The sequence below is a fragment of the Cygnus olor genome, chromosome 5 (genome assembly GCF_009769625.2).
Source record: "Cygnus olor isolate bCygOlo1 chromosome 5, bCygOlo1.pri.v2, whole genome shotgun sequence".
Lineage (NCBI taxonomy): Eukaryota > Metazoa > Chordata > Aves > Anseriformes > Anatidae > Cygnus > Cygnus olor.
Window position 1 is genome coordinate 18724687 of NC_049173.1, and position 9728 is coordinate 18734414.

Here is a 9728-nt window from a genome sequence, read left to right on the forward strand (position 1 = left end):
GGCGGGGGTTGCCATGGCCACGGCAGGGGCCCGGCGCCCAGCCCGCGGCCTCCAGGGGCCGCGCAGCACCGGCCTTGCGTGGGGCGGGCCCGGGGGCGGGGGGCGCTCACCCGGCCTGAGCTGCGGCCCGGCCCGGCACCGCCGTGTGTGTGCGCGGTGGTGCCGTAACTCGGGGTAAAGGGGAGTCCCCGGTGGCTAGAAGCCTCTTGGAGCAATACGTTGCTGTCTAGCAAAAGTTTTGCCACCTCAGTGAAAGGTGTGCGGCTTGACTGGAAGTCAATAATCGCTGCCATTGAGCGACTTAAGCCAAATTACTCGTGTTTTAGAGGGCGGAGTGGCAAACACAGAACCTTCAGCATTTCCAGTGTGGTGCACGGAATTTCAAATAAACAGCTCTTTAGAAATGATCCACAAGCATGAACTTTTGGAAAGTAGAATCTGATCCTATCACTGATCCATCTATTAATGCATTTGTTTTTAGTTTTTGAAGAAATGATAGGTTTGTATTGAGTTTTTGTCAAGTAGGTTGCTATTTTACCCAATGTGAAATCTCCCTAGCATTTTTGCAAGAAAATCCTTCATTTTGAGTGAAGCTCCCTGATCAGATAGGGTTGTGTAGTCACCTGCACAGCTAAACACCTCAGAAAAGGGTGTTGTTCCAGCTAGAGTGAGGAGGTTTGGGAAGAAAAGCTTTGTACTTGCGTCACTTTCTAAGGAAAGTGACGTCTTTCATTAATAATGAAATTAGAATTATATATTTGTTTCTGTTGTGGACAACTAATGTCCACACATTAGTTGATGCATGCATTTTGAAGGAATTACAGATATTTTAGCTCAGTTTCGTAATTAACAAGTCATTTCTAGGAAGTTGTCACTCAGTAATTAGTCCAATCCAAAGAGAATCACAAAGTTGCAGTGATGAAAGAAATGCCACTAAGAGGTTTTTCTTCTTGCCAGTAGGAAGGTGCTTCATTTACCTGTTCACACTTCAACGTGAGTTGTTGAAGAGATGTTGAAAGGAAAGGCATTTTAATTACAGTACAGGCATTATACCTGTAGGTCATTCCCCTTCATGATCTGGAAACAATTATTAATTGTTCCCTTACAATTATTAACTGGTCCCTTCCAACTCGGATATTCTATGAATTAGAGATTAAATACAGGTGTTTATGTGATTTGCTACCCTTTCTTATGTTCCAGGAAAATAGTTTGAATGTAGTTCACAATCATGGCAAAAACAGGAAGACGATATTTTAAAACAATTTATTCCTTCTTTTTTTCTCATTCAAAACTCCCAGGAAGTCACAGAAGCAGACGTATTCATGCTGGATGAAACCTGGGGTTTATCCACCCCAATACTTTCTGTGTGACACTACCTTCTACCAAATATTTTAGAAAACTTTTCAGTAGCCAATGTTTGAATGTTGTGCGCATAGCTGAAGTTTATTGCTAACATCTAACAGTTGGTGTGCAGCCTGTGGCTTCACTTCAAAGCTTCGTTAGTTTGTGATAATTTTAGATATTCCTATTAGCTGTGTGAGGTACTTTTTGGATGTGGCCTTAGTTCTTGTGCTCCACATTATAGTGATTATTTTGACAATCTAATACCACTTTCTGTAAAATCAGCTCTAAAATTAGTAAGTTTAAAATTTATCTGAGAAAGGACAGGAGAGAAAATACATGCCTTCGAAGCCTCATGGTCCCCATTCCCTTTGTCTTCCTGACTGTGTTTCATAAGGTTTCTGTTCTCATGGTGTTTCAGCTTCTGTCAGCCATTAGGCCACAAATACCTTACCTTTTTGTCAAAACTAAATCATTTGATAGCATTTTTTTCTCTTGTGCCTCTTTTGGATGTAGGGCACTGGTATCATGGAGAGTATCTGATCTGTCAACTCCTCTGTGCGCAAACTGCAAATCCAAAAGGCCATGAATCAAACAACTCTCTCATTTTCGCTCTCTCTCTCCACCCTACCCAAAGCAGATTTTTGATCACATGTAAAATTAGGGGAAAGGGTTTCTGAAAATCAGTTCCCTTAGTTTTTGTCTTTCAGTGCCTCTGGCTTAGACTTCTTTGAAATAATTCATGTAGTTAAACCAGTAGATTGTGGAGGTAGAGACAGTCCTAAAACAGTTTCCATTTGAGATAACTGATGATACAACAGGGAATGTTAGGTGCATGAGAGGTCACCTCTCTGTGGTATCCCGACCATTAGTTGTAATGTGCTGTATTGGCTGCAGATATCATCCTACTGAAAACATGTCTCTCCATCTCTCTCTCCAAATGAGTTGCTCATAGTAATATTTTTATATTTAATGTTTTTTATTTTACTGAATTCTTATTTTCAATTTCCTGAATTCTAAGGGTATTGTACCCAACACACAGTAAGTAGTCTGTTCTCTCTGAGCCTAATAATGTATTTCTCATACTGTCCCTCCTATTGTGCCTATACTTTCCACCATGTAGATAATTAAAACACCCAAATGTGAGCGTTTTTAGAAACATATCACAACTGTTCCCCTGGTTTCTAGGCAACGCTGAGGGAATGTAGCATTTTCCACTAGTTCCCTCTCAATCAGCAGCATCCTAGAAATGTCCCAGCTCTGAAATTTTTGACCTCTTATGGCAACACATACAAGAGCTTTATGTGTCTGTAACTGATCTGACTCGCAGTCCTTACATACTATAAGTGTAATTAAAAGGTAACCCAGCTATATAGCTGTATGTTCACACATTAAGTCCTGCAACATGTACTAAATAAAAATAAGCCTTAAAAGAAATTGAATCAGTCGTGGACTTTGATCCATCAAAATAAGTTCAGAAATAAATAAAATGAATTGCTGCAGAGAGCCTACCATTGTCAAAGAAATAGCATGACAAAACCTGTAAAATTTGTCCTTTCCCAATTTGGAAAGAGGAAACACAGCACTGAATGGTGTTGGCTGTCTTTTTCAGGAGGGCATTTTCCCCTTTTCCTTGGAATGCATTACAGCAGAACATGGTTTTGAAGTGCGTCTGCACTGGGTGAGGATGAAAGCAGCAGGAATACGTTACGTGAGTCACATTCGCAAGTATAGATGGGCACCTGTCCTTATCCTGACGTGGGCTTACAGAGCTATTACAGACTCACAGAATGGCCGAGGTTGGGGGGAGATCATCTAGTCCAACCCCCCTGCTGAGCAGGGTCACCCAGAGCACATTGCGCTGGATGGCATCCAGGCGGGTTTTGAATATCTCCAGAGAAGGAGACTCCACAGCCTCTCTGGGCAACCTGTTCCAGTGCTCTGTCACCCTCACAGGTGACATTACCTACTTGCACACTACCTCAGCCCAGTGCATCATCTGACAGAGACACCTACTGTTCAGTAAATTTACAGTTAACAGTATTTAGCAACAAAACAGGATTCTTAAGACCAAGGTAGTGTGTATTTTTGTGGAAGAAACAAAGTTGTTAGAGAAAAGGATGTCAAAAACAGAAAACAGTCCATATGATGCTTACTTTATTTTGCACATTTAGCACAGACACATGCCTGGTTTCCTCTGAAAAAGAGTGTGTATCAGGCAGTACTTCAAACAGTTACCGTCTCATTTGGGACAGAGAGCAATTCATAATGTCAGAACTCCACGTTTCTGGGATTTGGCCTTCTTGGAAAAAAATGCTTGGGAATTGCAGTCTGCAGTTTTTTGGAGAGTCTTTGCTTGTTTCAAACCACTGATTTTCTTTCATGCTCTGTTTTCCTTACAGCTGTCTATCAAAGTAAGCCTAAACAGGCAGGCAGAAGACATCCCAAAAAACAGATCTGCACACCGTTTTCCTACAGAAAAGCCCTAAATTCATCACACTGTGTACTTTATGATGGAAATAAGTCTCCTGGGTTTTCTTGAGTTTTTATTTAGATCCATGATCCTTAGTTTTGGCAGCAGTGCCCTGTATCCGTGCAGCTTCGTCACCCGCCTGTGCCTCAGGGTGTCAGCCTTCCAAAACACTGGCTGCTGCTCGCAGCAGGCAGCTGCTGATTTGCAGCAATCCCCAGCAGGCACATTCAGACCATTACCCTCGCAATCCGTTCTACAACTGTCTAGAAAGCAAAACGTTTCCCTGAAACATCAGAGGAAGCAGTGCTTTCTGAATGCTTTTAAACAGGCTGTCTGGGCAGATTTTTTTGCTACCTACTTAGGAAATTCATGTGTCAGGCAAATGGAGTAGCTCTCACACAGTTGGCATGAGGGCAAAAAAGAAATGACTGAAGTAACTACTGAAATAAAGCTTTTTTTTAAGCACACTTTTCTAGAAGGAATTTCTTTTTGGCCTCATGTTTGCCATTGTGCTGCATGTGTTTTGGTCACTCGGTCCTTAGAGTTATTTAAAATCATGTAGTCTTGAAATATCTTTGCTACTTTCAAAATAATACAAAAGTTACATTTTCTGACAGGGCTGGAGACTCCCTTTCTTCATGGCATCACACTTAGTTGTTTTGTTATTGCTCGTATGACAACAGTAGTCAGAGATTTCTGTAAAGGCTAGGGCCCTACTGGGAATGAAGATGCTGAAACAATTAAGAGGAGATGGTCCATGTCTTAAAAACTGCAGGTTTTAATATGCTATAATTTAGAATGCAATAATGGAGCTAAGTTAAACTAAGAGGGAATGTGATAAAGAAGATGATAGGAACTAGAGGGATGTATTAAGGTTTCTATTAGCACAGTGTTAAACCACTATACCACTTGTCACCTTGGAAGAAAAGGTCTCCCATGCAGTACAAGTGAGTACCACCAAAGCCCCTTCAGGAAGCTGCTGTGCAGAAGTACTCTGTACATCAATTCTTTCTCTTCAGTTCTATATAGAGTCTTATCATGCATCTATCCCTGTGATACAACAATATTTTTTATATGTGGCAGGGAAGAAACATATAAATTGTAGAAGATGTTATTCTTGGCTATAATGTAAAAAACAGTAGCTGGGGTGACTCAAGATCTGCTTATATTTATTCTTACACTGTGTCATTTTCTGTTTATCTGCTGTTCCCATGAAAGTTTACAGACAGGAGGCTTGTACGTGAAAAACTGTCCTTTTTTAGCGCTGGTTGCCTGAGAGCTGCTCTTTTCTCATTACTTTATTTGAACTATTGGGTATTAAAGAATACAGACTACAGCAACTAATGGTGTAATTGGAATTTTAAGGGGAAAAAATGTAAATGTCATAACCCAGTTGTCTAAACCATAAGATACGTTTTATTCTCTAATAGATATACCTATTGTGTCACATGGAAATGCTTACTCATAGTAATTAAAGAGAAAAAGGATGAAAACATATTTTCATATTTCACTCAATAACGGAGTAATATGACTCAAATTTGACATATATAAATGACACAGCTGTATTAAACTCAGTGAATGTATTCCTGCTTAGGCCAAGATGGGTTGTCTATGTCTACCCAGCATACAGCAGGCAGACAGAAGAATGTCGATGTGGCATCTGGTGTGGCCCATCTACCTTCTACACAGCCATTACAGTGTGCTCGCACTCACCTAGCAGCATGTGAATCCATGCATGTGCTTGAACAAATGGGGTCCTGTGCGCTCAAGAGAGTTCCTTTAGCTTTGACAAGGTCAAGAGGAGGGATTGTCAAGGGTAGCTTTAGAATTGCCTACAAAACACAATACATACGTACTCTAATTTTCCATGGCAATCTCCTACATTTTCAGTATCTGCATGACTTTGTGTGTGAATGTGAAATACAATACAATTTTACCAGTAATAGGCTGAAATTCCCAACTGGAATCTTTTTTTTTTTTTTTTTTAAATTTTGGATTAAAAAGGCACTGTAATGACATTGCCTGTGTGTTTACACATACTGGAAGATGAAAACGACAGACTGAGAAAATATCTTGCATGCCATGTTTCATAAGTAATAGCAGTTTCTGTCACCTTAACCGCTTGTAACTATGTGTGAAAGAAAGCAATGGGCAAGGAAATGGCAAGAATCAAAATGGAGGGTATGAAGTTTAACTCTTGCAATGAAATCATCTAAGAGTAATTTTTCTGTGGAATCATTTCATTAATAGTAAAACAAAACATCTTAGGAAGAAGTACGGTATGGATGTTCTGTTACATTGTCTAGGATTTTCCTTCAACCAAAATTTATATTCCAAGGAAAAAATCTGCTATTTACTAAATTTGTGAGTTGATACTGACATCGTAAGACTTCAGGAATATCCGTGTTCCAATTGAGACAGAACCTGAATTTGGTATAAGAACACTTCCCCTTCCCCATAAACATGTTATGTGCATCAATAAGAAAAGGGAAGTTCAGTTTGATGGATGTTTCACAGACCCAAGAGTCAGGATGCTCAGAGCCTGTTTACAGCCTGTCAGTGACTTGTGTGACCTTGTGTACACACCGATTCGGGTGCCTGAGTAGGTTGCAGTCTAAGTCACTTTAATGGGATTCATAGCTTGTAGTAAAAATGGAGATGCTTAAGAGTTAGCCCACTTGCCTGCATATTTGGGATGAATCTTTTTGCACTGTGCTTTTTTATCAATAGAAACAGAAATGACACTTATCCTTTGAGTAACAAATATCAAAACTGTAGATTACATGATATGGATGAGTGCTAAACATAGAATTATATATATTTTTAATCTACTGTCACAGAAACCAGTTAGGAAAGGATGACTTTTAATATTAAATGTGAATATCAGTGGCTGTTAAAATGATATCATAATGGAGTATAGCAATTCCACACAAGACTAGAAGGGGTTGAAATTACTCTCAGTAAGCAAACCAGTTGCAGAATATAGAAATAAAGGAAAATATGACTAGGATAGGGAGAGGTCTTATGTTCTATGATGGTTTCTTTAATGACAGGCAATAACATTATATAAATCTCTTCCATAAACTGCTCAAGCTCTGCCTGAACAGTTTTATGCTTTTAATCTTGCAGCCCTATTTAAAAGTTTGCTCAAATATTTAATTTCTTAGATGACTAGAAATATTTAAATTCATTATGAGTGTACGTTAATGTTGTACCAGTATTAGTCTCAATGCTAAATAATTTTTCATGTTCTTCTATTCACTGAGAAGTGGCTAGAGTTAGACTTCCCCTTCCCCCAATTCATGTTGTTTTCCTCATCTGTTCTAGTAAGATCTGTGCTAGAAACCTTTATCTGATTCATGTGAATTTTCTTTTCCAAGACTTCCCATGTTCAGTTAATATTCCCATATCTCTTTCCTCCTTTGTCATCTACTGTTCATAATAACAATCCTTACTTGTCCTCCAATGTATGCCTTTGCAGTTGGTGCTACTAATACATTTATGCTAATTTGTACCACACAAGTTTGCAGTACTAATGAGTACCTTCTAAATTGTGATTTGTTCCTTCTCAGTATTGGCAATACTTTCCAACTTCTGTCATTCCCATATTCTATACATTATAAATATGCACAGTTAGCTCGTAAAAAATATACTGTGGAAATACCAGAAATGTTCCCAGACAGGTCTTCAAGGACCAGCACCAGTAACCTCTCTCTAATCCCTGTAATTTACCTATCAAGAAAACCTGTCAGTACTTGTATTCATTCTCATCTTCTGCATCTTAAGTAATGATTTCCCATAATACTCTATAACGTTAAAATGTAGGTAGATTAGGCCCACTGTATTAAATTCGTTTCAAGGTGTTGAAGTAGTGTGACATGATCAACTGTTAATAAAACCCAGTTGGGTTGTATTTCACTTACTAATTACTTCCACATAGCCTGGGTTTCTGTTTTCTTTAAAGTATATCCCTGAATAACTTTGAGGTCAAACTAGCAGACCTGTCACTACCTGGATCATTTTCCTCTTTTCTATGTTAACAGTTTTCTGGTTGTTTGGTTTCACCTTGAGCTTGGTCATGTTCCTCTCTCCCATGCAATTCTCTTTTCCATCTTTCAGTTTTCTTGGAACTCTGGAAGGGTTTCTGGAGAAACTTGTGGACTAAGCTCTTTCTGTCTCATCGACAAGGACCAATGTCCTTCATCTGTAAAGATCTGAGACACCTGACAGCCACAGAACAACGCACTCTTCAGTAAGTACCCAGTAAGTGCTACATGAATAAATAACACAAGCTGGAAAATATTAGTAGGCTCTTTTCACTCTGGCAGAAGTTACAGGGAGGAAATTTCTATTGAATTTACTGGAGGTGTAGTATTGTTAATCACTATTCTAAGTCTAGGGATTGAGGAGGTAGCAGTTTAAGACACTAGTTATTTGATTTATTAAAACTTAATGCAAGTTTTATATAGCCTCAGTTGTTCCTGGCCTTAACAACATCAGCAATTTTTAAGGTGGAATAAAATACCTGAGAAAGGAAGATGACGTATAAAGCAAAGCATTCCTCCTGAAAACAAAACGGAGGTGAACACAAGACTGTGTAAGACTGTTGTCTTCACACTAGCAGGTGTGGAGATATGCTTTCCTTGTTGCTCTGGAATTGTCTGAAGAAAAGATGGTCCTTTCAGTAATTTTGAGGCAATAGCGAAATCTTTGATTTAAAAAATCAGAAGTGGGATTGAGGATAGTTCAGCCCTTTCAATTCCTTTTTTTGTGTGTAAAAAGAAAATGATTGCCATTTCATTTGCTGAAAATAGAACTAGGGTGTTTTGTTTGTTTTTCTGTTATTTTCATTTGAAGATTTCAGTGGCTATTTCTTTTGGATTTCATTAAGTTTTGTGGATCACGTTACTGGTAAAGAGTTCATATTTTTTGTGTTTCTGTGTTGTGGCTGCTGCAGTGATACTGATCTGAAAACTTGATTCTCCAAAATAATGAAATGTATAGCTATATCAGTTTACTTTTGTCTGGAAAACTGAGTCAGTTCCCATGGCAGCCTCTGCAGCTCTGAAGATGCTATGGGCTGTCAGACTGTTGTGTATCTGATTTTTGCAACAGCTGGATTTCCTCCTACTACTATGTGTGAATCAGAAACAACTGCTAACAAAAACAAGTTGACTACCTTTTATTACTAACCTCTGATTAATGAATAATGAATGTGATGGTAGAGGATAAAATAGCCCAAAAATAGATCCTTGCTTTAGCAACATGATTGCTCAAGCCAAACCTTAAATATTATTCATTTTTAAAAATTTCATGAAAAACAGCCATATCTTACAGAATTTTCACACACAAGGCACATATTTGCTGCATTTCAAAGCTTGTTGTTTTGTAAATTATTTTTTTTTTAAAGAAAAACCAAACTTGTTTAAATATCCATCCAAAATCAGAATGCAACAGAGCCAAACCAAATCCTGTCTTCCATAAAGATGTCACACCTCTGAACCAGAAAAAAAAAAAATGTTGAAGAGTCAAATACCATTTCTTTTCTTTCAGGGTTTGTCACTGCTTGAGTACGTATTTCACTGCTTCAGTGAGTTTCCTGTAAGTAATGGGGAGACAACAGGATCCCAGCTTTTCTGTAGCTTGCCTTGAATATATGTCTTTATCCAGTTAGGAGAGAAACAAATATGTTACTATGTGAAAAAGCACTGGAAAGCAATAAAAGTTGCAGTAGATTTTTAATGAGCATGTCTGTGTTTCAGTTTTGGTTACAGCTCTTCAAGACAGCGAAATAAAGATTGAAAAGACAAAGAGAATTATGGGAGTGAGAAAAATGAAGTTAACATACAAGGATAAATTGACAGGTATAGATTTCTGTGATTGCATAATATGAAAAATTAAAGAGCTTTTATGA

At 38.5% G+C, this 9728-nt stretch overlaps 1 long non-coding RNA gene across 2 annotated transcripts; it reads left to right on the plus strand.

Annotated features, from left to right (window-relative positions):
• The first annotated feature begins 7668 nt into the window (after positions 1-7668).
• On the plus strand, positions 7669-9728 carry LOC121071545. Of its 2 annotated transcripts, none has more exons than XR_005820685.1 (2): positions 7669-8077; positions 9577-9728. It is a non-coding gene; the product is annotated as an uncharacterized LOC121071545 (long non-coding RNA). The 2 variants fall into 2 exon arrangements; XR_005820684.1 differs by having other exon boundaries at positions 7669-8066.